General features: G+C 45.4%; 1 protein-coding gene across 1 annotated transcript in view; it reads right to left on the reverse strand.

Annotated features, from left to right (window-relative positions):
- The window catches only part of LOC112448828 (uncharacterized), a 123,514-nt gene that overhangs the window by 10,148 nt on the left and 86,473 nt on the right, over positions 1 to 26,893 (reverse strand). The window lies entirely within an intron of this gene.

A 26,893-nucleotide genomic window follows, 5' to 3' on the forward strand; every position in this document is an offset into this window, starting at 1 on the left:
ACTGCAGCACACCAGGCCTCCCTGTCCATCACCAAGTCCCACAGCCTGCTCAAACTGATGTCATTTGAGCCAGTGATGCCATCCAACCATCTCATCCTCTGTCGTCCCCTTCTCCTGCCCTCAATCTTTCTCAGAATCAAGGTCTTTTCCAAGGAGTCAGATATTTACATCAGGTGGCCAAAGTATGGGAGTTTCAGCTTCAGCATCAGTCCTTCCAATGAATTTTCAGGACTGATTTCCTTTACAATGGACTGGTTGGATCTCTTTGTAGTCCAAGGGACTCCCAAGAGTCTTCTCCAACACCACACTTCAAAAGCATCAATGCTTTGGCACTCAGCTTTCTTTATAGTCCAACTCTTATATGTGCACATGACTACTGGAAAAACCATAGCTTTAAATAGACAGACCTTTGTCAGCAAAGTAATGTCTCTGCTTTTTAATATGCTGTCTAGGTTGGTCATAGCTTTTCTTCCAAGGAGCAAGCATCTTTTAATTTCATGGCTTCAATCACCATCTGCAATGATTTTGGAGCCCCCCAAAATAAAGTCTGTCACTATTTCCATTGTTTCCCCATCTATTTGCCATGAAGTGATGGGACTGGATGCCATGATCTTAGTTTTTTGAATGTTGAATTTTAAGCCAGCTTTTTCACTCTGCTCTTTCACTTTCATCAAGAGGCTCTTCAGTTCCTCTCCAATTTTCTGCCATAAGGGTGATGTCATCTGTGTATCTGAGGTTATTGATATTTCTCCCTTCAATTTTTATTTCAGCCTGTGCTTCATCCAGCCTGGCATTTTGCATGATGTACTCCTCACATAAGTTAAATAAGCAGGGTGACAATATACAGCTTTGATGTACGTTGATATAAAGGAGGAAAGGAAAGATATACCCATTTGAATGCTGAGTTCCAAAGAATAGCAAGGAGAGATAAGAAAGCCTTCCTCAGTGATTAATGCAAAGAAATAGAGGAAAACAATAGTATGGGAAAGACTAGAAATCTCTTCAAGAAAATTAGAGATACCAGGGGAACATTTCATGCAAAGATGGGCACAATAAAGGACAGAAATGGTATGGACCTAACAGAAGCAGAAGATATTAAGAAGAGGTGGCAAGAATACACAGAAGAACTATACAAAAAAAGATCTTCATGACCCAGATAACTATGAGGGTATGATCACTCACCTAGAGCCAGACATCCTGGCATGTGAAGTCAAGTGAGCCTCAGGAAACATCACTATGAATAAAGCTAGTGGAGGTGATGGAATTCCAGCTGAGCTATTTCAAATTCTAAAAGATGATGCTGTGAAAGTGCTGCACTCAATATGCCAACAAATTTGGAAAACTCAGCAGTGGCCACAGGACTGGAAAAGGTCAGTTTTCATTTCAGTCCCAAAGATGGGCAATGCCAAAGAATGCTCAAACTACCGCACAATTGCACTCATTTCACATGCTAGCAAAGTAATGCTCAAAATTCTCCAAGCCAGGCTTCAACAGTATGTGAACCATGAACTTCCAGATGTTCAAATTGGATTTAGAAAAGGCAGAGGAACCAGAGATCAAATTGCCAACATCCTTCGGATCATCAAAAATGCAAGAGAATTCTAGAAAAACACCTGCTGTTGCAGCTGCTGCTAAGTCACATCAGTTGTGTCCGACTCTGTGTGACCCCATAGACGGCAGCCCACCAGGCTTCCCCATCCCTGGGATTCTCCAGGCGAGAGCACTGGAGTGGGTTGCCATTTCCTTCTCCAATGCGTGAAAGTGAAGTCGCTCAGTCATATCCAACTCAGCAACCCCATGGACTGCAGCCTACCAGGCTCCTCCGTCCACGGGATTTTCCAGGCAAGAGTATTGGAGTGGGTTGCCATTGCCTCCTCCAGAAAAACACCTACTCCTGGTTTATTGATTACGCCAAAGCCTTTGACTGTATAGATCACAATAAACTGTGGAAAATTCTTCAGGAGATGGGAATACCAGACCACCTTACCTGCCTCCTGAGAAATCTGTATGCAGGTCAAGAAGCAACAGTTAGAACCAGACATGGAACAACAGACTGGTTCCAGATTAGCTGGGACTCAAACCCAGCCAAAACCCATGTTACCTGATTTCAGGACCTAACGAAATTCAGGTTCTAGATGTCTCATCACAGAAGGAATTCAGTGAGAGACAAAGTGATAAGTAAGAAATGGATTTATTCAGATACAGAGAGAAGCACACTCCACAGACAGAGTATGGGCCATCACAGAGGGCGAAAGCCATGAAATGTGGCATGGTTAGTTTTTATAGGCTGGCTAATTTGATATGCTAATGAGTGGGAGAATTATTCCAACTTTTTTTTGGAAGGGGGCAGAGATTTCCAGGATTTGGGCCACCACCCACTCCTTGGTCTTTTAACAGTGCCTTGGAACTGTCATGGCACCTCTGAGTGAGTCATTTCATTTGCTGATTGAGGATCAAGGTCTCGTCTTTGTCTGTCATCTTGGTCCCATTTGATTCTAATCAGTTCATGTTATATTCTTGGGCTATGTCATTCTTTCAAAAGTTGTGCCCTGCCCCTTTCTCTCCTGCTACACCTTGTGAGGTCAGGGTTACCATTTCATTTGAGAGATAAGGAATCCAATGAGAAAATGACAAGAATCAGATCACAGCCCACATGTTTCTAACTCCGAAGTCTAGCCTTTTTCACTGTTGCCCACTGCCTTTTCAAGGACCTCTGCTGCTGCTGCTGCTAAGTCACTTCAGCCATGTCCAACTCTGTGTGATCCCATAGACGGCAGCCCACCAGGCTTCCCCGTCCCTGGGATTCTCCAGGCAAGAACACTGGAGTGGGTTGCCATTTCCTTCTCCAATGCATGAAAGTGAAAAGTGAAAATGAAGTCGCTCAATTGTATCCAACTCTTTGCAACTCCATGGACTGCAGCCTACCAGGCTCCTTTGTCCATGGGATTTCCCAGGCAAGAGTACTGGAGTGGGGTGCCATCACCTTCTCCGTCCAAAGACCTCACATGGGTCTAATTCACCCATTTCCTCATGTTAGGGACTTCCCTCGTGGCTCAGACAGTAAAGCATCTGCCTGCAATGTGGGGGACCCAGGTACGATCCCTGGGTCAGGAAGATCCCCTGCAGAAGGAAATGCCAACCCACTCCAGTACTCTTGCCTGGAAAATTCCATGGATGGAGGAGCCTGGTGGGTTACAGTCCATGTGGTCACAAAGAGTTGGACACGACTCCGTGACTTCACTTTCACTCACATTATGGCTGAAAATGGAGAAGGAAATGGTAACCCACTCCTGTATTCTTGCCTAGAGAATCCTGTGGACAGAGGAGCCTGGTGGGCTGCTGTCCATAGGGTCGCACAGAGTTGGACATGACTGAAGAGACTTAGCATGCATGCATTGGAGAAGAAAATGGCAGCCTACCCCGGTATTCTTGCCTGGAGAATCCCATGGACAGAGGAGCCTGGTGGGCTGCTGTCTATGGGGTCGCACAGAGTTGGACACAACTGAAGTGACTTAGCAGCAGCAGCAGCATGGCTGAAAACTCCCCAGCGAACTCCTCTTGAAAGTGGAAGGAAAAAAAAAAAGAAAGTGGAAGGAGAATCTCAGCCCTCCAAGGTTGGTACAGTTCATCCTCACCTGCATCTGCCTAGTTCAAAAGGCTCCTGGATGCTTCTGGATGTGGGCATCACAACACTGCTCTTCCCCAGAGATCCCAGCACAGTAAAGAGAAGCTCCACTCATCTACATGCTTCAAAAAACCTGAAGTCCTCTTTCTGCCACACGCTCCATCTGATCCTGCTGTATATCCTGTCCCTACACCCCCCGCACCCCAATGCTTCCACTGCCCCAAGCCTCCAGCAGCTCCTGCCTGTCTCTTGTCATCTCTTAATTCCTCCTTCAGCTCCTATCCCTCAATCTTAATGTCCCATCCTCAACACAGCAGCTGTAAGAGCATCCCCTTCACTCTCTAACTCATTCTGTCTTTCCACAAATATTTGAGCGCTTATTGCGAGATGGGCTTCCCAGGTGACTCAGTGGGTCTGCAGTGTGGGAGATGCTGGAGGCGCAGGTCCAATTCCCTGGAGGGCAGGGCAGATCCCTGGAGGATCTGGGAAGATCCCCTGGAGGAGGGCACGGCAACCCACTCCAGTATTCCTGCCAGGGGAATCCCATGGACAGAGGGACCTGGTGAGCTACAGTTCATGGAGTCTCCAAGAGTCAGATATGACTAAGCATGTAGGCACACTGTGTTTCAGGCACTGTTTTCAGTGAGAATCCAGGAGAAATAAAACAGGATTCCATCCCTGGTCTCTAAAAGCCAACATTTTAATAGGGAAACAGGCAAGTATGAATAACCAGAAAAACATGTGAAATGTCTGGTAAGTTACCTTGTGATAAATTCAGGGAGAAAAATAAAGCAGGGCGGGTTGGGTAATGGTAGAGAGTTTACACAGGGTGTCAGCGAGGCTTCTCTAAGAAGGTCGTGAACACCTGGAGGAAGTGAGGGGTGAGCCTTGTGTGTCTGGGAGAAGGTTGCTCTGGGCTGGGGGAGTGTTATTGAAGACAAAACAGGAGCCACCTTTGTGGGGTTACTCAGGGCCAGGGTTACCACTGGCTGAGACCCACAGCAGAGCAAACGTTCTAGTGGACCCTCTGCAATTATTGACTTCTAATTCTCATCCATCGACCACCCTTAAAATATCCTGTTTTTAAATGAGGACAGTTCAGCAGCATGCCCAAGGTCACAGACAGCCAGTCTTATCCATCTTCCCTGTGTTCCAGCGGCCCCGCTACTGATCTGGGTTTGTGCTGCACTGCTAAGTCAGGACATGCTGTCAGTGAGAACTCAGTAGAGCTAAGATCAACCGTGAGTCCAAAAGCTGAGCCTGGACCACTGCCAACATTGGGTTCTGCACCCCAGTGAATCTGAAACACACAGAGGTCAACTTCCAGGGACCTGAGATTCCCCACATGAAATGACACTGGACATCACCAACTGGTTTCTGGGTCAAAGGGGCTCATGCATGCTAAGTCACTTCAGTCATGTCCAACTCTTTAAGACTGTATGGACTATAGACCACCAGATTCCTCTGTCCATGGGATTCTCCAGCCAAGAATACTAGAGTGGGTTGCTGTGCTCCCCTCCAGTGGATCTTCCTGACCCAGGGATTGAACCCACGTCTTTTATGTCCCATGCATTAGCAGGTGGGGGTTCTTTATCACCAGCACCGCCTGGGAAGCCTTAGAGACCATGCAACCCACTCTGGTATTCTTGCCTGAGAAATCCTGTGGGCAGTGGAGCCTGATGGGCTGCAGTCCATGGGACTGTAAAGAGTTAAACATGAGTGAGTGACTAAAACACGCAATCCTACATCCATATTTGCAGTGGGTGAGATAGTCCCAAAGAGGGGCATGACCAGCCCCCTAGGTCACCTGGGGCGGGGTGGGGGGGTGTCAAAGACAGAGAGAACTGGGACTCCAAGCCCAGTGCTCACTACCAGGAGCACACACCTCTTCCTATGGAGTGTGTGAATTCCTCTGCCTGGACTTTGAGGCATCAAAATGCAGGGAAGGAATGAAAGCTGGGGCAGGGTTCCTGTTGACCCCGGAAGAAACCTTCCCCACCCTGACATGATGCTCAGTCCCTCCTCACACTAGAGAGTGGGCTGAATGGTGCCTCCCAAAATAACATGTCCACACTCTAATCCCGGGACCACTAAGTAACACTTTCTATGGCTAAAGAGAGAACATCACTTCATATGGCAAAGGAAGGGATTAAGCTCAGGATCATGAGAGCAAAAGCTCCCTTTGGATCATCACAATGGGTCCCCCATGCTATCACATAACTCCTTATATTATAAGAGAGAAACAGGGAATTTTGAGAACAACGTGGGGATGGCCATTTGATCACGGAGGCAGAGAATACAGTGATGAGACCATAAGCCAAGAAATGCCTGGGGCCACCAGAAGCTGGAAGATATAAGGACTGGCTTCTCCCCAGAACCTCCAAACAGAGCAGAGCCCTGTCTACACTTCGACTTCAGTTCAGCTCAGTGAACATGATTTCAGACTCTAGACTCCAGAAATATGAGAACACATTTCTGTTGTTTTGTGCTAACATGTTACAGCAGCCCAAGGAAGCCAACAGCCCCTTAACTGCGAGCTTGTCACTGTCTTCACAGCTCTTCCCTGACTCTGCTCTTGATGGCCTCAGACCCTCCTACTCCTGCACGCATCCTCCTTCCCACCCTTCAGCTCTGCCCTCAGCTCAGACACCCCTTCTGCTCACACGTTCTTCCCTCTTCCTTTCTGCTCATCCTTCCCCGGTCTTCCCATGCCCAGAATCTCCCTTCCCATAAGCCTCCCCTCAGGACACTCCCCCACCATCTCCTGGGACCACAAGGGGCTGAAGCCTCTCCCAGCAGCACCACAAATCTTCATTAGGACCCTAATGATCATTTCTGTCTGGAACCACAGCAGTTCTTCAGCCTGCCTCGGGAGTGGCCTTGATGGATGACACCCAGCTGCCTCCCCATGTGCCATCATCTCCTTGGGCTGAGTGTTTTGAATGAAAGAAAGTGTGAGGGAATTGTTAGTGGGAGGAACCTGGGCTTGGCCAGAGTGGGGTCTGAGGCTCCCCTTTTTAGAGTCAGCAAGCCACAACAAACCTAGACAGTGTATTAAAAAGCAGAGACATCACTTTGCCAACAAAGGTCTGTCTAGTCAAGACAATGGTTTTTCCAGTGGTCATGTATGGATGTGAGAGTTGGACTATAAAAAAGCTGAGTGCCAAAGAATTGATGCTTTTGAACTGTAGTGTTGGAGAAGACTCTTGAGAGTTCCTTGGACAGCAAGGAGATCAAACCAGTCAACCCTAAAGGAAATCAACCCTGAATATTCGTTGGAAGGACTGATGCTGAAGTTGAAGCTCCAGTCCTCTGGCCACCTGATGCAAAGAGGTGACTCACTGGAAAAGACTCTGATGCGGGGAAAGATTGAGGGCAGGAGGAGAAGGGGGCGACAGAGGATGAGATGGTTAGGTAGAATCCCTGACTCAATGGGCATGAATTTGAGTAAACTCCAGGAGATAGTGGAGGATGGAGGAGACAGTCATGCTGTAGTACATGGGGTCACAAAGAGTTGGACACGACTTAGACACTGAACAACACAAGAGATGTTTCTAGCTACTGGGAGGAGGCAATTTCATTAGCAAAGTCATTCTGTGACTTTGCTAATGAGGGACCCGGACAGGCTTGCCAAGAAAATATAAGACACCCAGCTAATTTTGAATCATAGATAAACAACAAATCAGTATGTCCCAAGCAATATTTGACACATCTCCATGTGTGCTCTGTCGCTCAGCTGTGTCCGGTTCTTTGTGACTCCATGGACTATACCCACCAGGTTCCTCTGTCTATGAAATTTTCCAGGCAAGAATACTGGAATGGGTTGCCATTTCTTTCTCCAGAGGGTCTTCCCAACCCGGCGATTGAACCTACATCTCTTGCATGTCCTACATGGCAGGAGTATTCTTTACCACTGTGCCCCCTGGGAAGCCCTTTGACACATAATGATACTAAAAATGTATTTATTTTATTATCTTAACTTCAAATTTTAACTGGCCGCACTGTATTTTTATTTGCTAAATCCGGCAACCCTCAACCTGGTCTGGGTCTGCAACTGGTAGCTCTGGACAGTGTCCTTTGCTTGTGACATCACAGCCTCTGTCCAGGTCACTGAGACCTGTCCTTGGATAGAAGCCACATAGTCTCTGGCATTCCAGGTCCTTGCCAGAGTTCTAGGAACCTCAGGCAGAGCAAAAGAACTGGTTTGCTGAAGTCGAAGAGAAGATGGCTCAGAGAAGCAATGGATTCAATTCAGCCCACACGTGCTCTGCCAGGCACTGCCAGTGCAGAGCTGAGAAAAGCACAGCCTCTGTCCTGAGGGTGCAATGAGGAAACTACAGAATTTTCCTAATTTCCTACCCTAATTACCCTGGGCTCACCCTGGGTCACCGCTGCTTAGTCTTCTCTGCACCTCCTCCCAACTCTTGAAACAGCTACTAATCCCTGAGCCTCCCTCACCTGCGGCATCCCACTTGCCAATCAGCACTTCCCTTTGCTGCTCTCCACATCCTGCCCTCATCATGTCCTCTCTGGACCAGTGCCCTATAGAAACTCACATGCCACCCCACCACCACCTTTCCGGATCTGGGTCATTGGAGACATCAGAGACATGGAGCAGCTCTGCTTGCTGCTTTGACTGTCTCCCCTTTGCCTACCCAGTGAAGACTGAACCCATCAGCATGGCCCTGAGAAACCTCTGAGGTCTGCCTGGTCCTGCCTCGCCTCCCACCAGCCTGCACTAAGCACCCAGTGCTGCAGGAACAAGGGATGCCAAGCTGTTTTGTAGAAATTTAGATTCCTTCCTCCTACTTGTCTGTGTTTGGAATCTGGGACTCAGAAAACTGAGATGGGAAAAGCTTAGGTAACCTTTCATTTGGCTTCCCTGGGGGCTCAGATGGTAAAGAATAGACCTGAAATACGGAGACCCAGGTTCCATCTCTGGGTTGGGAAGACCCTCTGGAGAAGGGAGTGGCAACCCACTGCAGTATTCTTGCCTGGCAAATCCCATGGACAGGGGGGCCTGGTGGGCTACAGTCCATGGGGCTGCATGCCTCAGTGATAATCACACATACACACCACCTTTCTCTAGCCAGCTTAGCTCCCCCTTTATCTCTAGGGGGTGTCTATGATGCACACACCCCCAGATGTTTATCCCCAACAACCAAGATTCCAGGGCTTTGATCCTACCTGGATGAGCCAGTGCTGGGCAAAGCAGAGCCCCCAGGACAGCTTGGGGCTGAGTTGCAAAGCTGAGCAGCCCAACCCTGGAGCTTGTGCCTTCAGTTCCTCCACTCTCCAGAGCCCTTAGTGATCCTTACCAGGGACGTCTGTGTACAGAGGAGGATCAGCAGAAGAATCCACATTCTGCTTCCTGAGGCTGTGGTTATATGTCTCCCCTCTCTCTGAGATTACACTGAAGCTCTGCAGACCCCGAATCTTCCCAGGGTTCCCCTCAATCTCCTCGTCTTCCCACCAGTATTAAGGGAAGCCAACTGCTGTAAGTTACAAATCCATCCTGATCTCTCTGGCTTAACCCAGCGAGGGTCTGTTCATTGCTCATTTCTGTCTGGAGAATTCTGCTCCACCAGTCATTCGGGGACCCCAAACTCCTCATCTTGTGGCTCTGCCCTTTCCTAGGTCGTTCAATTCTTTCCATACAGAAGGTAAACAAGGTGATGATCATATGTGCAAGGTTTTTATGAGCCAGGATTGCAAATGGCTTAGGTAATGAACATTGGGCTATCCCCTCCAGCACCCTCACCAAGACTGAAGGATATACAGTAAGTCCCCTACTTGAAGGAATCTTCAAGTTGCAAACTGTCAAAGATGCAAATATGTGTTGCTATGTCCTATCCTGTATGTTGGTTCACATGTCCAGCGTGCTTTGTCACACTCATACAAGTGGACGTGCTTTTGTGCACTTTCCAGTACCATGTAGAGTGCAGTAGTACTGTGTCAAATAGCACCCCCAGTATCTCCACAAGGAAATGCCCTCCTCTCTTGACACAGTGCTTCTGCCCAGCGAGGAGCCCTGTTGTGATGGTGGGTTCACTTGGAAGTAGAAGCAGAGGATGTATTTGAACCTGAGAGCATGATTGCAAAGCACTGGACTTACCACTTTCTAGGATCCATAAAATGTTATTTCTCTTCCTTCTTCTATAAACTTCATGCCCAAATCTATAAAGTGTGGCCAAAAATATTGGACCATACAAAGCATTTGTGAGATTAATAAGAGAATCTATGCAAAATCAACTACCCCAGGATCTGGTATGGAAAATTTCCTCACTTGGTGCTGGGCGGGTCCAAGTCTGTCTCTGGCGTCTGCTTGATCCATGTAAAAACACTGACTTCTTTGACTATAAATTTGTGGGCTGGGACACTCAGACATGACATCCTATCAAGAACTGATCAAATAGGAATGAATTAGCAAGCTGGAGAATTCAATACCATCACTGTTTTACTTTCTCTCTAAGAAAACTTTGGAAATGTTTTCCTTTAGTATTAAGCCACTTGATCTCGACTCAGAATTCCATGGCCTCAATCGCCCTGGACTTGTGTGGTTTGCATGAGTTGGACCAGGATCTGATACTGGGATCTGGCATTTCCTTGAGGTGGGCCTTTGAAGGCTGAATGAGACTTGGCTAGCTTCAGCTGGAGGTTCTTCCAGGCTTGGGCGTCCCACTAAAGGCACAGCTCTTGTGAGCAGAGGTTAACTGGGCAGGAAAAGAGATGGGATGGGTTTGAGACTCCTGTCTCCTGCCTCACAATCTGAAACCAAACCAGTATAAACCTACAATATAATCGGAGCACTAAGAGGCTCTCAGAGTTGAATCCAATCTATCCAGACTCAGGAAGGAGGGCTGAGAGGTAAGACGGGTCATTGTAAATGCTACCTAGTCCTCAGCTCAGGTCCCTGAACCCCATCCTGGGACACAGGACAGGAGTCAGTGGGGAATAATACGATTGTGCGCACAGCAGTGAAGATCATGGGTTCTGCAGCAAGCACATCAGCATTGAAATTCTGGTTTGCTCATTCTTTGCTGAGTGAATGGATGCAAGGTGTTTATCTAACCCTTCTGTGAGTATTTCCATCTCTAAAATGGAGATCAAAAAAGGACCTACATCATCATGTTACTGTGAGGATTAGATGAAAGAAAGCAGCTGAACAACAACAAAAGCTGTGGGTGAGGTCAGCTACTGACCAAACCTGCAGCCACGTGACTACCACACTTTTTTAGCCCACAGAGAATTGGGGTGGCTGATGGAAGAGACACACAAGCCCCGGGGATCCCTATGTGAAAGGAGAGGAGGTGGGAGGTAGAGTTTGAATGGGTTGCATGGTGAGGAGGTCCAGTGGTGATCAGCACTCAGGATAGAGATCCTGGGGTCCCCTCTGCTACCACCACGCACCCGCCTATCCTCAGATGGTGGAACAAGAATACTAGACTCTCAAGACTGGGAGGCTTGGATTTCCCTGATGGTCCAGTGGTTAAGAATCCACCTGCCAAGCAGGGGACATGGGTCTGATACCTGGTCCAGGAAGATTCCATATGCTGCAGGGCAACTAAGCCGATGCTCCAGAACCACTGAGGCTGTGCTACAACTGTGAAAGCCCATGAGCCCTGGAGCCCATGCTCTGCAACAAGAGAACCCACTGCAATGAGAAGCCCGCATACCACAACTAGAGAGTAGCCCCCACTCACCACAATGAGAGAAAAGCCCTAGAGCAGCAACAAAGAGCCCATGTAACAAAGCAAAGACCCAGCGTGGCCAAAAATAAACTAATGAATTAATTTAAAAAATCACTTCATGGCAAATAGATGGGGAAACAATGGAAACGAATGACAGATTTTATTTTCTTGGGCTCCAAAATCACTACAGATGATGACTGCAGCCATGAAATTAAAAGACGCTTGCTCTTTGGAAGAAAAGCTATGATCAACCTACATAGCGTATCAAAAAGCAGAAACATTGCTTTGCCAGCAAAGGTCTGTACAGTCAAAACTATGATTTTTCCAGTAGTCATGCATGGATGAGAGAGTTGGACCAGAAAGAAGGCTGAACACTGCAGAATTGATGTTTTGAGCTGTGGTATTGGAGAAAACTCCTGAGAGTCCCTTGGACTGCAAGGAGATCAAACCAATCCTAAAAAACATCAGTCCTGAATATTCATTGGAAGGACTGATGCTGAAGCTGAATCTCCCATACTTTGGCCACCTGATGTGAAGATCTGACTCCTTGGAAAAGACCCTGATGCTGGGAAAGATTTAGGGCAGGAAGAGAAGGGGATGACAGAGGATGAGATGTTTAGACAGCATCAGTGACTCAGTGGACATGAGTTTGAGCAAGCTCCAGGAGATGGAAATGGACAGGGAACCCTGGTGTGCTGAAGTCCATGGGGTCACAAAGAGTTGGACATGACTGAGCAACTCAAAAACAGAAAATTAATAAAAACAAAGTAGCTGTACAATTAAAAACAGAAAAGACTAAAAGGCACCTGCAAGGAGGAAATAGGGTGTCCTGGGTGGGCTCTAAAGTAGCATCATTTTGTTTTTGAAACCAAGGTCTCCCACATACAAGCTGTGCAACTTTGGAAAGGCATCTTACCTCTCTGAAACTCATTTTTTATGTATAAAATGAGAGTAATAATACCTATGCCATAACTTGTTGTGACAATTGCATTGGACAATGTTTTTCCCCCACACCTGATTCCACACCACAAATAATAATCAGCATCCACCAAAAGACATGATGCAGCAAGAAAAATAAGAAGGGAAACCATGAACAAGAAGGAAAGAGAAAATGTAGGGAAAGGTCAGTCCATATAACTGCATTCTGTATGATCCTGGACAAGAGGTAAGCTACAGTTTTTGTTCTGTGTTCTCTAGCAGCCAAGGCAAAGAGAGAAACCTGAGCAGTGACAGGATTGAAGTGAAAAAGTGAAGTCGCTCAGTCGTGTCCGACTCTTTGTGACCCCATGGACTGTAGCCTAACAGGTTCCTCCGTCCATGGGATTTTCCAGGCAAGAGTGCTGGAGTGGGTTGCCATTTCCTTCTCCAGGGGATCTTCCCGTAGGTGCCCATAAGATGAAAATAGGCCTGTTGTTCACAAATAGCTCTCAGCTTCTACTAAAAATGTTTGCAGCTACTATGAACTGCTACCACTGTGTAACTTCCATCACCATCATCACCACCACCACCATCAGCACCATCATCACCACCACCATCATACCATCATACCACCACCATCACCACCACCACCACCATCAGCAGCACCACCATCATCACCACCACCATCAGCAGCACCATCATCACCACCACCACCATCAGCAGCACCATCATCACCATCAGCACCACCACCATCATACCATCATACCACCATCATCACCACCACCACCACCATCACCACCACCACTATCACCACCACCACCACTATCACCACCACCATCATTACCACCACCATCAGCAGAACCATCATCACCACCACCACCATCAGCAGCACCATCATCACCATCAGCACCATTAGCACCACCACCATCATACCATCATACCACCATCATCACCACCACCACCACCACCACCATCATCATCACCACCACCATCATCATCACCACCATCACCACCACCACCACCATCACCACCACCACCATCAGCAGCACCATCATCACCATCAGCACCATCAGCACCACCACCATCATACCATCATACCACCACCATCACCACCACCACCACCACCATCAGCAGCACCACCATCATCACCACCACCATCAGCAGCACCATCATCACCACCACCACCATCAGCAGCACCATCATCACCATCAGCACCATCAGCACCACCACCATCATACCATCATACCACCACCATCACCACCACCACCACCATCAGCAGCACCACCATCATCACCACCATCATCACCACCACCACCATGAGCAGCACCATCATCACCATCAGCACCATCAGCACCACCACCATCATACCATCATACCACCATCATCACCACCACCACCACCATCACCACCACCATCACCACCACCATCACCACCACCACCATCACCACCACCACCACCATCACCACCACCATCAGCAGAACCATCATCACCACCACCACCATCGCCACCACCACCACCACCACCATCGCCACCACCACCATCACCACCACCACCACCATCACCACCACCATCAGCAGAACCATCATCACCACCACCACCATCGCCACCACCACCACCACCACCATCGCCACCACCACCATCACCACCACCACCACCATCACCACCACCATCAGCAGAACCATCATCACCACCACCACCATCGCCACCACCACCACCACCACCATCGCCACCACCACCATCACCACCACCACCACCATCACCACCACCATCAGCAGAACCATCATCACCACCACCACCATCGCCACCACCACCACCACCACCATCGCCACCACCACCATCACCACACCCCCCACCACCACCATCACCACCACCATCAGCAGAACCATCATCACCACCACCACCATCGCCACCACCACCACCACCATCGCCACCACCACCATCACCACCACCACCACCATCACCACCGCCATCACCACCACCATCATCACCACCATCACCACCACCACCACCACCACCACCATCACCACCACCATCGCCGCCACCACCATCATCGCCACCACCACCATCACCACCACCACCACCATCACCACCACCATCACTACCACCACCACCATCACCACCACCATCATCGCCACCACCACCATCACCACCATTACCATCACTGTCACCAGCAACACATCACGATTGATCATCATCAAGATCAAATTACACTGTGTTTTTCAAAGTAAATGTGAGCTCAATATCATGGTCACGTATAGAATAAAACAAAACAGTTGGGGTATGATGACTGGCATTCAAGCATTTAACAGACTGTACCAAAGGAAAGGGGGTAAAGTGGAGTGATGGAAAAACCACAGACTTTGAACTTAGACCTGAGTTTGAAATTGACCATCTTGTTGCTGTATGACCTTAGGTAAGCTATTAACCTCTCTGATGCTTAATTTACTTAAATACTAAAATGGAAAAAATAGGACCTAACTTTAACCTTTCTGATCCTCAAGTACCTAACTTGAAGGATGCTAATGAAAATTAAAAGAGAAAATCAGTAAAGTGCCTGGCACATGACTGGTCTCATCTAAATTCAGTAGTTATTACTCTTGTTCTTCTAGGAGACAATTAAAGACATAAGTAGAACCAATGGCTGGAAGTTGCAGAAGAAAGCTCTCTGTGTAATGGGCATTTAGTCAACTGGAATGGCTCAAAAACAGAAGAGTCTGCCTTCTACAGAGTAAACTCCTACTTGGAAAGAGGCAGAACAGTGTAAGGGAAAGATCATCAGAATTATTTGAGAGAATCTTGCTCCCTTTTCCAAGCTGGATGAGCCAAAGAAGTCTTCCTCATTCCCCCATCGAGCTGCCACTTCTCCTCCCCGACTCCAGGGTAACCAACACCTAGACTCCTCTCACCATAAAGTAGTGTTGCTCTTTTTAAACTCTACTAAATGGAACCATACAGCATGTAATCTTTCGAGTTTGGCATCTTTTACTCAGCATGTAGTTTATGAAATATTCTTATATGTAAGTGTAGTTTATTCTCAATACATCTTTTTTTTTTTCATTCAGTTTGTGAGTTGTCACCTTGAAACAAAATGGCTCTCAGAACAAAATTTCCAAATGGCTAAACTTCTGTGATCACACCAAATGATGGCTGCGGTTCAAAAAAACCACTGGTCTGGTATTTTTGAATCACAAGATGATTCACTAAGTTGCCCCGGAGCAGAATATATAAAATGTGCATATCCTTTATAATAAATGAAATAAACTGAGCAGTAGCAGCCAACAGCTCACATAAAGGCAGGCATATACCAAAGCCTTAGAGGACTCCAAGAAGAAAGATTCAATTCAAATAAGGAGAGAATAAACATTGCCTATGCAAATAGGTGAAAAAAGAACAGAGACTTCCTCTAGAGTCACCAACAGAGTTGTTAGAAACACTCAGGCGTGAAATAGTGAGAAGAATGCAGAAGTTCACGTCTTACAGAACTGGTACTGAGCTGCTAGTCTGTGGCCCGTTAACAGTGTGATCTTGAAAGTATTACTTCACTCTCTGAGTCTCAATTTCTTTATCTGCAAAATTAAAATAGCACCTATCTCTTAGGCTTGGTTTAAAGATAAAATTCAATTCAATACTTGTGTAAGACAGAAAGTAGGTGCTTGTATGATTAAGAAATGAAAATGCCACCTCATATTCCTGACTCCAAACAAACTTTTTTTTGTTTCTATGTAAAGGGTACTAGTAGGGCTTCCCTGGTGGCTCAGTGGTTAAGGATCCGCCTGCCAATGCAGGAGATACAGGAGAGTCAGATTCGATCCATGGGTTGAGACGATCCTCTGGAGGAGGACACAGCAACCCACTCCAGTATTCTTTCCCGGAGAATCCCATGGACAGAGGAGCCTGGCAGGGTATAGTCCATAGGGTCACGAAGAGTCAGATATGACTGAAGTGACTGAGCACACTCACAAAGGGTGCTAGGAACTTTCTGGGGGTAGAATATGAACTTTATTTATCTAACAGTCCCAAGTGCCTAGCAGTTTGTACAAGAAATATATATCGATTTGAAGCTTATTTATCACAAGGTAGATGCATGGTTGTGCTTATACTTATGTATTTGGAAGGAAGACAGTGACACTAATAAACACGAGTTCTCAAAGTGACTGGCATCATGGCTCATGATGTCAGCCACGATGCCAGACACTTTGCCGATGGTAATGGACTATGATTTAATCTTTATAATAATTTTATGAAACAGAGTTTTACAGATCCAAAATAAAACTCAGAAAAATTAAGGTCATATATCCAACTAGTTTAGGATCAAGGTTGGGATCAAGTCCATCTATCTCCAAATGCTGGGTTCCTTCCACTCACCATAGTTTCTTACTGTTTCTCACCATCTTCTGGACCCATTCATTAATTTAGTTATTTATTGCTTCATTCTTTGACTCAATCCATCAACAAATATTTATCAAGTACCTACCACGTACCAGACTCTCTTTCAGGCATTTGCAGTATTCTGACAAAAGGAAGATGAGGCCTCTACCCTCATGAAGATTACATCCTAGTTGAGAGAGGGTAGTAAATAAATAAATAGGATTCAAATGGTTGATCTATGACATATATAAATAGAGAAATACAATTCAGGGGCAAGAGCCTTCCTACAGAGGTGTCATCTGAACTGGGGCCTGAAAAATATCCTCTTAAATGGATCCAGATGACATTTCCTCCTGCTCTTTCACATACCCTCTTTCAGAAATTGACCCACAACGTATTCTAAGACATCCTCAGGCCTCCCATGGGAAGCAGTTTTTAAAGCTGGATTTACAGATCAGTAGGAATGGATTCTTGGAGAAGGAAATGGCAACCCACTCCAGTATTTTGCCTGGAGAATCCCAGGGACAGGGAAGCCTGGTGGGCAGCTGTCTATGGGGTCGCACAGAGTTGGACACAACTGAAGCGACTTAGCAGCAGCAGCAGCAGCAGCAAGAACGGATCCCAGCTTGCCTCCCCGCCAAAGTCCCGTCAGCACTGACAGACGGTTCCCATGGATTACTGCCTTCCTTTCTGTCTGGGAGGGGGTTTCCCACCCAAGGGGGCAGACAATCTACCAGAGGTGGGTGATTACAAAGAATTGTCCAAACATTTTATGCAGCAACTGGCTCCTGTGGTTTTCACCCCAAGGGAATCCTTGGCTTACACTGTTTTGTCTTGCAACTTCTCTGTCCCATTAGGGAAAAGAGCCACCAGTGACAGGGGATCTACCGTACTCCAAGCCCAGCCCTTTACATACTTATCTGAAAACGTCTTTATATATGAGGCTCTGCACCTCATTTCCTTCTGTTTGGTGGTGCCGTCTTACATTTGTTCACAAAGATGGCAGCTGACTTTTTCTCTAGGGAAGTATTCATTTGTAGATGAAGAGTTGGGTCCATCACAGATACATACAAGACAGCCCTCTCCCTACTAAGCTTGAGAAGGAAATGGCAACCCACTCCACTATGCTTGCCTGGAAAATCCTATGGACAAAGGAGCCTGGCGGCTACAGTCCATGGGGTCACAAGAGCCGGACACGAGTTAGCAACTAAACCAACCTCCCTACTAAGCATGCAATGTTGGGCTGTAGAAGAGAACTACTGGGTCCAAACAAGGAGATGGAAGTATCTGGTCAAGGAGAAATAGCATGAGCTTTGAAATCAGACAGACCTGGATTCTAAACCTACCATCTTAACATTGTGATCTCTAAGGAATCACTTAATTTCTATATCTGAAAAATGAGGTTATTGAAATCTAGACAGGTTTAGAAGGAAAACCTTCCAAAGGAAAAGGGCTGGTCCTAGCCCAAGCATACAATGTGAAAAATGTGTCCAAAGGAAAGAATGGCAAATGTAGGTACCTCGGAAATTTACTATAATCTAACATCTGGCAATCAGTTTTGTGACAATAATGACATGATTTTTTTCAGCCCACCAAATGTCCACCCATCTCTCAAGATGGAGTCACACGGACCAAGCTCACTATAGTGATGAAAAAACAGAAAACCAACTTTGAAAACGGTAAGGAGGATTAGAATTATGATAAAAACCTCAAGGTCACATCAGCATGACTAACACTTTCCCCCTACTGGAAAGCAGAGGGGAAGCCACATTATAATCACGAGTTGACTGGTGAAAATGGAGTCAGAACAAGAATTAGATGAAACGCCTGTTTAGAAACATCAGGACACTGAAACCAAAATATTCACAGCCCCTCTCCCAGGAGAGTGCCTGTATAGGCACTGGTGAAGTTTACCTCCACACCTTCTGCTTCCTGGGGTCCTTTGAGATGGCCTCATTTTTTCCCTTAGAAATACTCACATGCTCAGTTGAGTTTCTTCAAATCCCTTAGACCCAAGGAACATTTTTCTGCTGAAAGTAGTTTTGCATTGCCCTGTTCTGATCTCCTGGGGTTGATTTTATAACTTAGCTTTCTGAAAGCAATCTCAGTTGTATCTACAATATTTATCCATAGATTTTCTAGAAATAGTAAATGTCGTAGATTTTGTATAGCATTTGGAACATAACAGAGGTTGGAGAAATTTTGATGATGATTTTATGTACTGGTCAGAATACACTTGGGCTCCAGATCAGGGAATATATCAAAAGAAACAGCAGGAAATGTAAAGGAAGGGGGGGGAATGGGTGAATCACAGATCATGGTCATTTCTTGATTCCTTCCACAAACAGTAAATCCTATCTCTTTACCATGAGACTGGGCATGTGACTCAAGCTGAACTAGCCATAGGACCCGAGTCCTATAGCCACAGAGACTGGCACAGAAATGAGGCATACATCCAAAAGCAGCCTAAAGGTGCCCTTTGCAAGTCCTTGTAAGACAGATATGCTGTTGTGCTCTGGTGTTTTGCACTGGCTCAGAGTATAGGAAGATTGGCTTCCCTCATAGCTCAGCTGGTAAAGAATCTGCCTGCAATGCAGGAGACCCCAGTTTGATTCCTGGGCCAGGAAGATCCACTGGAGAAGGGATAGGCTACCCACTGCAGTATTCTTGGGCTTCCCTTATGGCTCAGCTGGTAAAGAATCCACCTTCAGTGTGGGAGACCTGGGTTCAATCCCTGGGTTGGGAAGATGCCCTGGAGAAGGGAATGGCTACCCACTCCAGTATTCTGGCCTGGAGAATTCCATGGACTGTATAGTCCAGGGGGTTGCAAAGAGTCAGACACAACTGAGCAACTTTCACTTTCAGAGTATAGGAAGAGGCCACATCCCTGTGGGTAAAAGACAGAGAATCTCCTAATAGAAGAGAAAATTCCCACCATCCTGAGATGATGTAGATCATATAGCAGGAAATAGGGGTGCAGAAAATGGGAGGATGGAATTTCTTCTCACTCCTGGGGTTTCTCCTTGGGTCAATACTCTGAGGAGATAGATATATGCAGGGGGCTCCTGATGGGAAGTGAAACAGTGGTTGCTGCTACATCCAATTATCCAGAGCCAGCCAGACAGACAAAAACAGCCTGCAAAAATCCATGTGGATGGGCCAGGGTCTGTTTGCTGAGAGAGCAGGCATGGTACCTATTTGTGAGCTACTCTGTAACTCCCTAATTTTATTCCAGCATTCACCTGTGCTCTGAAAAAAATGGGGAGGGTTTGTAACCACCCAGAGCAGCAGAAATGTCTAAGTACGTTCAGGTTTCTATAACAAAGACCATAGACTGAGTGGCTTATAAGCAACAGAAAGTCATTTCTCACGGTTCTGGAGTTTGGAATCTGAGATCACGGGGCCAGCATGGTCAGGTTCTCATGAGAGCCCTCTTTAGAGTCCCAGACTGTTGACTTATGATGCTCCCATGAAAGACAGAAGAGAGCACAAGCTCTCTTGTGACTCATAAAGGCATTAATCCCATTCACAAGGGCCCTGCCCTGGTTCAATTCGGTTCAGTTCAGTCACTCAGTTGTGTGCCACTCTTTGTGACCCCATGGACTGCAGCACACCAGGCCTCCCTGTCCACCACCAACTCCCAGAGTCTACTCAAACTCATGGGCATTGAGTCGGTGATGCCATCCAACCATCTCATCCTCTATCGTTCCCCTTCTCCTGCCTTCAATCTTTCCCAGCATCAGAGTCTTTTCAAATGAGTCAGTTCTTTGCATCAGGTGGCCAAAGTATGGGAGCTTCAGCTTCAACATCAGTCCTTCCAAAGAACACTCCAGGACTGATTTCCTTTAGGATGGACTGGTTGGATCTCCTTGCTGTCCAAGGGATTCCCAAGAGTCTTCTCCAACACTACAGTTCAAAAGCATCGATTCTTTGGCACTCAGCTGTTTTATAGTCGAACTCTCACATCCATACATGACCACTGGAAAAACCATTGTCTTGACTAGACGGACCTTTGTTGACAAAGTAAATTCTCTGCTTTTGAATATGCTGTCTAGGTTGGTCATAACTTTCCTTCCAAGGAGTAAGCATCTTTTAATTTCCTGGCTGCAATCACCATCTGCAGTGATTTTGGAGCCCCAAAAAATAAAGTCAGCCACTGTTTCCACTGTTTCCCCATCTATTTGCCATGAAGGGATGGGACCAGATGCCATGATCTTAGTTTCCTGAATGTTGAGCTTTAAGCCAACTTTTTCACTCTCCACTTTCACTTTCATCAAGAGGCTCTTTAGTTCTTCTTCACTTTCTGCCAGAAGGGTGGTGTCATCTGCATATCTGAGGTGATTGATATTTCTCCCAGCAATCTTGATTCCAGCTGTGCTTCTTCCAGCCCAGCGTTTCTCATGATGTACTCTGCATATAAGTTAAATAAGCAGGGTGACAATATACATCCTTGATGTACTCCTTTTCCTATTTGGAACCAGTCTGTTCTTCCATGTCCAGTTCTAACTGTTGCTTCTTGACCTGCATATAGATTTCCCTGTCCTGGTAATCCCATCTAATCCTAATTACCTCCTACAGCCTCACCTCCTAATACCTTCTCATGGGGGTGAAGGGAGTAAATTTCAACATATGAATTTTCAAGGAAGACAAACATTCTATTCATAACAATGAGTAAAGAGTAAGCAGCAGCCTCGAGGCAGCCTTGAAGCTTTAGCAATCGGGATTAGCCACTGGTTGAGTGGCTCAGACAGAAAAGGATGTCCCTGCAATGCAGAAGATGCAAGTTCAACCCCTGAGTCTGGAAGATCCCCTGGAGAAGGGAATGGCTACCCACTCCAGCATTCTTGCCTGGAGAATTCCATAGACAGAAAAGCCTTGCAGACTACAGTCCATGGGGTCGCAAAGAGTTGGACATGACTGAGTGACTAATACTTTCCAAGGGGAAAGTGTATCTTCCCACCAGTGGTGTGAACACCAAGGGCTGGCCTCACCCTCCAACCCTGAGCACCTCCACCCACTGTCACAGGCAGGCATAGATTCACCCTCCACTGTCAACCCCAAAGGACTTGATGTTATGAAGCACGTGACATCTCTCTTCTCCAGTTGCCTTATGTATGATGACACTCAATACATTTATGCAGACTGATTTGTGGCTCTGGCTCTCCCTTTCTATAAGGAATTTGGGGGCTGCTGATCTGCATGTCCTAAAGGAAATCAGTCCTAAATATTCACTGGAAGGACTGATGCTGAAGCTGAAGCTCCAATACTTTGGCCACCTGATGTGAAGAATTGACTCAAGACCCTGATGCTGGGAAAGAATGAAGGTGGGAGGAGAAGAGGACAACAGAGGATGAGATAGTTGGATGGTATCACCAACTCAATGAATATGAGTTTGAGCAATCTCCAGGAGATGGTGTGAAGGATGGGGAAGCCTGGCATTCTGCAGTCCATGGGGTCACAAAGAGTTGGACACGACCAAGTGACTGAAATGATATGGATGTCACAGCCTAAAAGCAGACAGAACCTATGAGCCTAGAAACAAATCCTGATATAATCTCATTACACTGGGAAAGGCAAAGTCTTTCTTTAAGTAAAGAGGATGTAATAAGGAGCAGAACTACTTTCCAAAAATGTTCAAAGTGCTCACAATGGGAGAGAAAAATCCCACATGTGTTCTACGGGGTCAAAAGGAGGAGAATTAGAACCAATGAGTAGAAATTCTACCGAGATGTATTTTTAGTTCATCTCAAGGGGGAAAATGTGCAGATCCTTATATCTGATAATGAAGAGCAAAGGATGACTCCCATTTTCCTTCCCAACTCACTTTTAGTTCCTCCAAAATGCTCTAAAGAGCACAAACATAGGCTTATGAAGCTAACACAACCATACAGGGAACAGCAGCACTAAGGGCAGCTGTTATCCTGGGTAGGTACCTGCTAAGATCTTTACAGACCTCTTCTCACTTTATCTCCACAAGGACCCAAAGAGGTAGGTACCATTGTTGGCCTCATTTAAGGATGAGGAAACAAACTTAGAAAGGTTAAATAACGGCAAATCAACTCTAGTCTTAACTAGTAAATCATACTTTATACATGTTTTCTAAGGTTGTTTTCAGTGTATACAGCCACTTAATGACACACTACATGAAAAGGATTTGCTACAGAGGATCACCAGGCTGTATTGTCCTGGGATCCACCAGGAGTGCTGAGTCATCCTCACCCAAGTGCAATGGGCGTCAGGCTTCCCGGAAGTCCCTCCACTGACTTCCAAGTATATTTCTTGTCAAATGTTTGCTTTGTTGCTTTGCACACTCATGCCCATAAGAATCTTGAACTGGAATTTTTTCAGAGATGGAATGAGAAAAGCAGAGCAAGAGAGAAATATGCAGAAAAGTCCTTGGCAGGACATTGGAAGCTGCTAAAAGTTGGATAGAGAGGTGATGAGCAGAAATGTCTGAAGGTACAATTTGAGTCCAGATGGCCAGCTAGATTTTTCACATGAGAGTAACTATTTTGGGAGAGGCAGAAGTTCTACAAAGACTTTTTTTTTGGTCACATCCCTCTAAATAGAGGCAGTTACTCTTCTGGGACAAAACGTCACACATTGTATGCCAAAGTCATACTCAGTACAGAGAATTTGGTATTGTCTGCTCACAAAATTTTAGTATCTTCCAATAGCTTTCAACATAAAGTTTGAAATTTCTTAATTTGACACACACAACCCACATGTCTGGCCCCTGTGGCAGCATCTCTCATTCCTTCTACATATACACACTTGGTCCCAGAAACACTGAGTTGCCTGTAGTTCTAGAAACAAACCTGCTGTTTCATGACTTTCTATTTCTGCCTTTAAAGTCTTCCTGCTCTTTTCCTTAAATCTTATTTATTCAAGACTCAGGTCAGCTACCCATGGGCCTCCCCAGGCCAGCTTCCCTTCTTTGCCTGCATGGTATAATGTCATTCTTCCCTCTGCATGCATTCATGCTGAGTCGCTTCAGTCATGTCTGACTCTTTGCAACCCTATGGACTGTAGCCCAGCAGGCTCTTCTGTCCTTGGGATTCTCCATGCAAGAATACTGGAGGGGCTTGCCATGCCCTCCATCAGGGGATCTTCCTGACCCAGGAATCAAACCTGAGTCGCTTAAGTCTCCCGCATTGGCAGATGATCTCTTAAGTTTCCTGCACTAGCGCCACCTAGGAAGCCCCTGTCTGTGCTCCGTAACAACCATAAACATCCTATGCCATCTGCATCACTCTATAACTCACAGTGAATTCTGTCCATTGTCTCCCAGCACTGCTTCCATCACCATCAGACAGTAAGTAGAGGGAAAGGATTTCATTGATTTCATAGCCACAGAAGGTTAGCACTGTGAATGATTTAAAAACTAAACGATTTTGGGTGGTCCAGTGGTTAAGAATCCACCTTGCAATGCAGGGGACACCAGTTCAATCCCTGGTCCACTAAACTCCCATATGCCACAGAGGAACTTAGCCCATGTGTCAAAACTACCAGGCTCCAGAGCCTGAAAACTGCAAGTACTAAGTCCACTTGCCTGCAACAAGAGAAGTCACTGCAATGAGAAGCCTGCATAATGCAACAAAGAGTAGTCCCCAGTCAACTCAACTAGAGAAAGCCCACATAAAGCAACAAAGACCCAGTGCAGTAAGAAATAAAAGTAAATATTTTTTCTAAAAAATGCTCCACATAAAAAACATCTTTTTAAAAGAATTTTTAAATAAAAAATAAATGTGTTTTCAGTTCCATGTAAGCTAAAGTCAGTGCACAAAAACCAATCAGATTTCTACATACTACCAGTGAACAACTAGAGACAAACAAAAATTTGCAATAGCTCCCCACAAAATGAAGCATGGGGAGGTATAAGCTAACAAGTCATCTCCATCAGAAGCCAGAAAATTTGATACAAAGGGCCAGAGAGATTTTAGGCTTTAAGAGCTATTAGAGTGTTGGCTACATATTCCTCTTTGTTTTTTCTTGTCTTGCTTTGCTTTTATTTTTTGTTTTATAACCCATTATAGACAGCATATTAAAAAGCAGAGACATCACTTTGCCAATAAAGGTCCATATAGTCAAAGGTATGGTTTTCCCAGTAGTCGTGTACAGATATTAGAGTTGGATTGTAAAGAAGGCTGATGGCTGAAGAATTGATGTCTTTGAACTGTGGTGCTAGAGAAGACTCTTGAGAATCTCTTGGACGGCAAGGAGATCAAACTAGTCAACCCTAAAGGAAATCAACCCTGAATATTCATTGGAAGAACTGATGCTGAAACTGAAGCTCCAATACTTTGGCCACCTGATACAAAGAGCCAACTCACTGTGAAAGACCTTGATGCTAGAAAACATTGAAGGCAAAAGGAGAAGGGGGTGACAGAGGATGAGATTATTGGATGGCATCATTGACTCAATGGACATGAGTTTGAGCAAACTTGGGGAGATGGTGAAGGACAAGGAGGCCTGGAGCACTGCAGTCCATGCAGTTGCAACAAGTCAGACGCAACTGAGCGACTGAACAACAAAAATGTAAAAACCCTTCTTAGCTCACTAGTCTTACAAAATAAGCCATAAGCCAGATTTGGCTCACAGGTCATACTTTACAGATCCCTACAAAATCCTAATGAAAGACATAAAAAACTTAAAAAAAAAAAATGGGGAGACACAGTGAATTCATAGATTGAAAAGTGAAAGTGAAAGTTAGTCGCACAATTGTGTCCAACTCTTTACAATCCCATGAACTGTAGCCCACCAGGTTCCTCTGTCCATGGAATTTTCCAGGCAAGAATACTGGAGTGAGTTATCATTTCTTTTTCCAAGGGATCTTCCCAACCCAAGGATTGAACCTGGGTCTCCTGCACTGCAGGCAGATTCTTTACCAAATGAGCTACTAGGGAAGTCCTATTCATAGATTAAAAGACTCAATATAGTAAAGATGACCAATTGATCTATAAACTTAATGTAACATCAATCAAAATCCCAGGACTTTCTTGGTAGATATGGACAAGCTAATTCTAAAGTTCATACAGAAAGGCTAAGAAGCTAGAAAAGCCAAAATCATTTTGGGAAAAAAAAATTAAGTTAGAAAAATTATACTAATTAATATTAAGACATTACAAAGCTATAATAATCAGAGTAGTGTGATGTATATTGGTGAAGGAATAGACACAGAGATCTTGGGATAGAGCGACCCATAAATATGTCCATTGAATTTTAGATAGAGGTATGAAAACAACTCAATGGAGAAAGAGTAGTCTTTTCAACAGATAGTTTAGAACAATTGGATAATCCATATGCAAAAAAAATTTATGCATGCCTTATGCAAAAGTTAACTGAAACATATTAGTTCAGTCACTGAGTTCTGACCAACTCTTTGCGACCCCATGGACTGCAGCACACCAGGATTCCCTGTCCATCACCAACTCCCGGATGTCCATCGAGTCGGTAATGCCGTGCAACCACCTCATCCTCTGTTGTCCCCTTCTCCTCCTGCCTTCAATCTTTCCCAGCATCAGGGTCTTATCCAGTGAGTCAGTTCTTCATATCAGGTGGCCCAAGTATTAGAGCTTCAGCTTCGGCATCAGTTCTTCCACTGAATATTCAGGACTGATTTCTTTTAGGATTGACAGGTTTGATCTTGTAGTCCAAGGGACTCTCAAGAGTATTCTCCAACTTCACAGTTCAAAAGCATCAGTTCTTTGGCACTCAGCTTTCTTTATGGTCCAACTCTCACATCCATACATGACTACCAGAAAAACCATAGCTTAAAACATATTAACTTAAATATAAAAACCAAAAATTATAAAGCCTTTGGAATAAACATAACAGAAAATACTTGTGGCCATACACCAAGAACACAGTCTGTAAAAGAAAAACTTGACAATTAGAGTCACCAAAATGAAAACTTTTGCTCTAAAGAGTTTTCTTTGGCATCATTTTATTAAAGAAAAGGGATGTTTACAGAGATTTAAATGAGTAGATGCCAGTGCCTTTCTGCTCATTGTCATATATTCCTTGGTTATATACTCTTGATACAGACATCCAGATATTTACCTTGGGTTGAATAATGACTAGAACTATACACTCATTCTAGAACCATCATCAGATGCGACCCTTTCTCTTGTGCGGTCTGCAGCAATTCACCCATTTTCTCAAAAAAAGGCAAAAATTAGAAAGCCATGTAGAGGAGAAACAAAATTAATCATTACATTTTTATAATGACATTTTCAAGTATTATTTCCTCCTGGAAACCTTCCTCTCTGAAACTCCTCCTGTTGGACAT

The sequence above is a fragment of the Bos taurus genome, chromosome 11 (genome assembly GCF_002263795.3).
Source record: "Bos taurus isolate L1 Dominette 01449 registration number 42190680 breed Hereford chromosome 11, ARS-UCD2.0, whole genome shotgun sequence".
Taxonomy (NCBI): Eukaryota; Metazoa; Chordata; class Mammalia; order Artiodactyla; family Bovidae; genus Bos; species Bos taurus.